Below are 7009 nucleotides of genomic sequence, written 5' to 3'. Positions count from 1 at the left end.
CAAAACCACTGCCTGAGGACAGATTCTGCATGCTTAGGTCTAGTCTAGGAATTTTGAATTATGATTCTTTGTTTAATAATTGCTTATGTGTTTGCTGGAGTATTTTGTCTCATAAACAGGTATGAGACAATTTTGGGCAGATGATGAACGTTCCCTTCAATCAGCGCAGTCTGGACTTGTTGCAAGTGAAAAATTAATCTGGGCCAACCTCAAATCAGATCTGGGTGGTCCTATGTGTTTTCTTAATTCAAACCACCTCTGGGCCCAATATGAATGTTACATTTTTTTCTGTTTGATATTTTGTTAGCTTGTGTGTTTAAGTTTTCTTTAAGGGTTTTCATTTAATGTTTTCTGGCCCAAAAATATTTTCGAGCTGATTTAATTTTTTTCCTTCGTTTTGGTCCAAAAAGGGTTTCAATTTAATTTTTGTTGTTTTTCAAAATTTAAAATTAATTTCCAGTTTTATTTTAAAATCAAATAAAATATTTCTTAAATGAGGTCATGTCTTTTCAAGTCAAATCAGTAGTGATGCAGTTGCATGGTTTGAGAAATTTTCTTTTGGGTACGATTACCAACACTCTCTCTCTTCCCTCCATAACTTCTCCTCAAATCCTTCAGTTTCTTCCCACTATCTTTACTGCTTCTCTTCCCTCAAAAGCCTAAATATTACCAGATGAGGAAGAAAACCATTGCTAAAAGGCCTCCTCGTGAAAAAATCTTCAAGCCTCACACAAAGCCTTCAACTCGCTCTCACGACCAAACCTTCACACCCTCTCCTTCTCCTCCTACCTCTCCTCCAAGAACTGCTCCCATGGCGCGGACCAAGACCACACCTAGATTCCCTGCTTCTGCCAAGCTGACGCCACCACCAAAGGCGACGCCTTCCAAGCCAAGCTCCTCAAAACCTGGTTCTTCAAAGCCTAGCTCCTCCAAAGGCAAACGTCCGGCGGCTGAGGAACCAGTGCCCGAACCAACACAACCAAAATTCAGGTCAGTTCCTGTGCGCTCTCAACGAGGTAAAACTCGAGTCCCTCTCAAAAATGTTAAAGAACCATACATTGGACCTTTTGATCACAAAGCTCATTTTTTGACCTCTCATTCGAACTATAACCCCTATAGATTCAAATCTGCCATGAATAATGACTTTTATGAGGGGGTTATTTAGTTTCGTACCCTGTGTCTATCTTTTCTCGCTGATTTGCCATCTTTGAAAAGAAAAGGTTTTCCATTTGTTGATAACTTGATTTTTCTGGACTGAAATCATCTTTTTGACATTAAAAAGTCTGTTTACCCCTTTTTGGTCAAAGAATTTTAAGCCAACATGACTTATCATGAAGGCACTGCTCACTCATATGTAAAGGGCCGAGACATAGTTTTAAACAATGAAACTATCAGTTATACTTTAAAGTATACTGATGTTGGGCCTTGTGCTTATACTTCGGTTAAGTGGGATGATGGTGTTGGAATCTCTTACCATGATGCATTGGCTCACATTTGTGAACATGTTTCTTTAATTGATGGCATTACACCCACTCACAAAGCCCTAGAGTATGAGCATGCTCAGTTGCACCGAATGGTCAACCACATTATTCTTCCTCAAAGTAGCTCATATCAAAGAGTTTCCTACACTGCTACTCTTGTTTTATATGTCCTTCTCACCAAAACTGAAATTTCATTTGCATACTTGATGGTTAGATATATGTTTGACTCTGTTAGGAGTGAAAAAGACAAAGCACTTCCTTATGGCATGTTTCTAACTTGCATATTTGAGTATTTTGGTGTTGACTTGACCAATGAGGAATATCAAAATAGACATTCATACCTAAAAAGGGGTGGTTCAGTGAAACAGGCCAAAGGACCTACTCGATCTGAAAGGGTGGTCTTAGATAATGAAGATGATGACTTTGTTCCCGAGGAATCTCCTTCTCTTTCCACTGAGGATACTTCCATCTCTACTGAGAAGAAATTCGCTCTGCTGAATGTGGTCAAGGATGTTGTCCAAGAGTTCGTTTCCCAATCAAATCACATGATTGCTATGAGCAAAGAGTAAAGGAAATTAGCTAGCAAGCATGAGAATTTCCTAAGGAAATCAAGGGATAGAGTGGTTGTGTTCGTGACCTTCATTGATAACCTTCAAAAGGATGAAGACCCTGCCACTGATGTTGAAGAGGAAGCTGGTTCGGAGGGGAATGGTTCTGATGCCTAGAAATTGTCTCATGAAAACTGCTGCTGCTGCTCTCTTTTTGTCTCATGCATTCTATTTTTTTTGCTACTGTTGAACTGTTTTTTATTTTGGATGACTGTAATAACTCTAAATACTGCTGCACTTTTGATAGTTTAGTTAGTACTTTGAACTGTGCTCTAACTCTTTACTGCAGGACTCAACATATAGTTTTTGTTGATCTTGTTTATTATCCGCTCTTGATGATAAAAGGGGGAGTAATAGCAATAGGATAATAGGATGGTAAATGTGTGTCCTAGGAATTTTTTGGCATTGCTGCAGCTACTAGTATTTCTTTTGGGATTTTTGTCTGTTTGCTGCATTAAAAATTGCTTTCACATGTTGAATCTTTGTGCTGCTGATATTAGTTTGATGTTGGGCTGATTATGTGATGTTGTTCGATTGATATCCCTTAGACAAGATAAATGTGTGTAGCTCTTTATTGTGCTATCTTTAAGAACAATGTAAAATAGGAACAAAGAGGAAAGCATAAATCCAGGGGGAGCTAATCTTGAAAAGGAAAGGGGGAGCAACATAAAAGCAAATGACAAAAATCAAAGGGAGTTTCTAAACCTTACTCAAATTCATTTCCTTTTGATTATTTCTTAAATCATGTTTGTCATCAAGGGGAGATTGTTGAGTTAAGAAATTAACTAAATTAATTAGTGATGACAAACATTATTTTTGGGTAAAATAAATAATTAGTGTTGAGTGTTAATAATTATATGTTGCTAATTATTTATAAATTGTTGCAGGCCAAAATTAAATCAAGCAGCCCAAATTGGAATAAGAACATCAAGGCTAATGGGCTGGTTAATCAAGTGGAGCCCAAAAGAAACAAAGAAAAGAACCAACGGGCCAAGCAAATCAAAACTGATCCAAGCCTGTGTCCATCAATTCAAGCTGATCCCACCAAGCTTCTCATACAAGATTGAAGTCTTCACTCTCTCTCATTGCTTCCAAAGCAACGTTCCTTTCTTCTCTGTCTCAGTCAAATTACTGAACTTAGAAAAAGTAAAAAAGAGAGCTTAGTCACTAAACTAGTCATGAAAGAAGAAGGAAAGAGAAGGTTAAGTAAAGAAGGGTAAGGTCTAATCACCCATATCAAGAAAAGATCAGAAAGCTCAAGGTAATCCATTTCCTCTTGCATGCAACACACTTTCTTTTCTTCATCTTCAACTCCCTGTATCTCCATTTTGAGCTATATGGAAAAGAGAATTTCTGTTCCTCTCTGCTGTAAATCCACGGTCTCAAACAAGTCTTGGGAACCAAGTTGGTGTTCAAGGGCTCAAATTAAGTTGACCATTGGAAGACTCTTGTGGTTGCTGCTTTATGGCTTTCGGTCAAGATGGGGAAGTCAGAAGCAAAGTTTCTACTCTAAGGTTTAATGAGAAAAAGTGAATCTATGGGTTAGTGAAGCTCAAAGCTCAAGGTGTTGACCTTGGAAGAAGAACCCAACAACATGCAAGGAGATAAAAGAAGACTTTCTGCTCATTCAGGAGTAAGGAGAGATAACCAGAGTATTGAAGTTTTGTTCTGAGAAGTGTTCTTTGAAAAAGTTCATCTAACTGGACAGTGTTTCCTAGTTAAAAGAGTATTCTGCCAGTATGAAGGACTGAATCAGAGACATGCAAATCTGGTTTATCACATAGCAAAGAGGCTGTTGATGAAGTCAATCTCCTTCATATTTTACAGATTGTGATGTACTTTTCTATGTTTATCTTTCTGTAATTTCTTGTGAGAAAAGGCATTGTGAGAAAGCTCAAGTAAAAGCCATGAGTGGAAAAAGGTTAAGTGATACACTTGAGAGAAAAGCCTAGAGTTATTTTCTGATTTCTTTAGGTATGTCTATGTCTTGTATCTTGTACCTGTGAGGTATCCCTTTCTTAGTTGGGTTAGCACTAAGAGTGAATAGTTAGGTATTAGTATAGCCAATGTCAAGTTAGGTTAGAACTTGAGTGTGAAAGGATTGGGTCAATCCTGTGAAATTGGTGTATGTAATACTGTTAACTATAGTGGAAATTCTTCCATAGTTGTGGAGGAGACTGGATGTAGGTTGCATAGCACAAGGCAACCGAACCAGGATACATGCTGGTGTTAGCTTCTCTCTTCTCTGCTGTGTTCTGTTTTCTGATATTCATGAGACAAAAATAAATTATCTCATAAATTTCCGCTGCTAAGTACAAATAGAATCAGAATTGAAAGTTTGTTTAAAAGGGTCACAATTGCAACTAAAAAGGAAGGCATAGATTCAACCCCCTTTTCTCTAAACCTACCACAACCTTCAAATTTTATGAACAAAATTTTTTTATTAGAAATTTAAAAAAAATAAAAAATTAATGAAAAAGGAACAAAAATTCATATATGAGAGCACAAAAATAAAAAAATATTCAATCCCTAAAATATTTTTTTCATTTCTTTTTTTGCCATTCACATTAACAAAATCACCAAAAAAAATTTGTTTAGGGTAAAATTTATGAAATCACAAATTTTAAAAAATAAAAAATCTTATTTTTCTAAGCAGATTTACAAATATCACATCAAAATTTTGATCTTTATAATTTTTTTCAAATATACCTTCCAATATTCGGATAATTTAACTTCATGTATTCATAAATTATTTTATATAGTCATGTATTTCGATCACACGATTTTTTTGTTTTTAATTTAGATAACTATTCATGTAGTTGTTGTAAAAAACAATTATCCTTCTCATGTAACGATACATAATTAAAAATATGTATAATTTTTTTTATATTGTCTATATTTTAATCAAAATTATTAAATTAACACAACTAATTATTTCCAAATAGGTTTCCAACGTATTCTTTTCTTATTTATTTTCAAGCTAAGGGATGTTCTAGAGNNNNATTAAATACATAAGCTATTTGCCAAATACAAAAATTATTTATCCCTGTAAAAATATTGTTTTTGATTATTTTTATTGTGTTTTATATTATTTTTAGGTTATTTTTCTCACTGCCGTTCAAAAATTGGGGATAGTTTTAATATTGGGAATCACTTAAATAATGACGTCTAAAACGTCTTTTTTTAAAGCTGTTTTTTTAAATTAAAATTTAACACATATAATCGATTAAATCATATTATTTTTGTCAAAATTAGGCCAAATAAATTAATTTGACCAAAAAAATGGTGAATCAAATCTTGAATTTATCTAAATTAATATTATTTTTTATAGAAACTGACTACAATACCCTTATTATATAAAATGATCAAAATACTCTTATTATATATATTAATTTTGAGAATTCTAAATTATAGCCCTGAGAATCAAAGTGGATTTAACAATGAATCACGAAATGCTATGGTTCTTAAAATTTTTTTCTTAATTTATTAAAACTAGAATTATTGATTCAATGATCCCTATAGGTCGTGGTCAGCGAGAATTAATTATTGGGAACAGACAAACAGGTAAGACATCAGTAGCTACAGATACGATTCTCAATCAACAAAGACTCATATTTATGGTCTTGATGAAGTAATGGCGGGGGAGTTAGTGGAATTTGAGGAGGGTACTATAGGGATTGCTCGCTCCGTATACGGGAGCAGCTCTGGCTGAATTTTTTATGTACCGCGAACGCCACACTTTAATTATTTATGACGATCCCTCCAAACAAGCCCAGGCTTATCGCCAAATGTGTCTTAATATTCCGCCATAGTTAGGGCAGTTAAACCAAAAGTAAACCAACCCCTTGGACTGCTACGAAAAACACCATCTGATTTCAAAGTGGCACGATTTAATTCAAAAATTTCACTCAATTGAGCACGTCTAGCATATTTTTTCACAGTAGCGGGATTGTTAATATTTTTATGTGAGTAGTTCCTTTAATATTATTTTACCCTATTCTCAAAAGATGAAAAAGACTCGAACCCCTGTATCAAACAGTATTTTTTTCGTCCAAACTCGATCCGCAGTTCGTTAAATAATTATAATCTTATACTCTGTTGGTTTTATCCCTTGCTCGAATTATCATCGGTAGCGTTTAAACATATTTTATGTGATTAAAAAGTGTAAATACTTCTAGTTGCGGTAGTTTGTAGGATCGGATTAATTTGCTTGGGAAATAATCTTCTAAAGTGTGAAATTTGTTAAAGTAAAAAACTTAAGGATTAATTTTCATTGATTTTGTAATTTACATAATATGTTAACCTTTATTACCTTAATGTAATAATTATTAAATCTTAGTAAGTATGAACATCTTCATGTTAGAAGAGTTTGATGATCCTATTTGTTTCTATGTAGTTGTAACTTTGTTGATCAATACATTTCAATGATAATACAAAAAAAAATTTCCGTTGCATGTTAAATCACGTAACCTTCGAATGTAAGATACTTCGAGGACAAATTAAAGTCCAATTAAGCTACTAACAACACGCAATAACTTTTAGTTTACCATAAAGGAAAAAAAAATAGTAAAAGAATTAAATAATTAAAGAATGTATAAGATTAAGGTGTAAAAACCCGTGAGTACTGGACCTGGATGGCGTGGTTGCTTAATGCTGTTCTAAATCGTTAACGTATTCTTGCAGTTAAAGTTATACACAAGAAAACATTACCGAATGTATCTCATTTTCAAAGTCCCTATTATTTTTCTTGGAATCAAGGGCGGAGGATCTAGACCTTTGATTTTATTTGAGTTGTGGAAAACTATTCTTTTTAACCATTAACTTGTTGTAAATTTAGTTGAAGAAATTTAAATAAATTATATGTATAATCTTATATATCAATTTATACATATTTTTATTCTATTTTTATTTTTCTCTCTA

This window comes from Arachis ipaensis, chromosome B01 (genome assembly GCF_000816755.2).
Source record: "Arachis ipaensis cultivar K30076 chromosome B01, Araip1.1, whole genome shotgun sequence".
Lineage (NCBI taxonomy): Eukaryota > Viridiplantae > Streptophyta > Magnoliopsida > Fabales > Fabaceae > Arachis > Arachis ipaensis.
The sequence above is the reverse complement of the archived record's forward strand: the minus strand, read 5'-3'. Positions refer to the sequence as shown.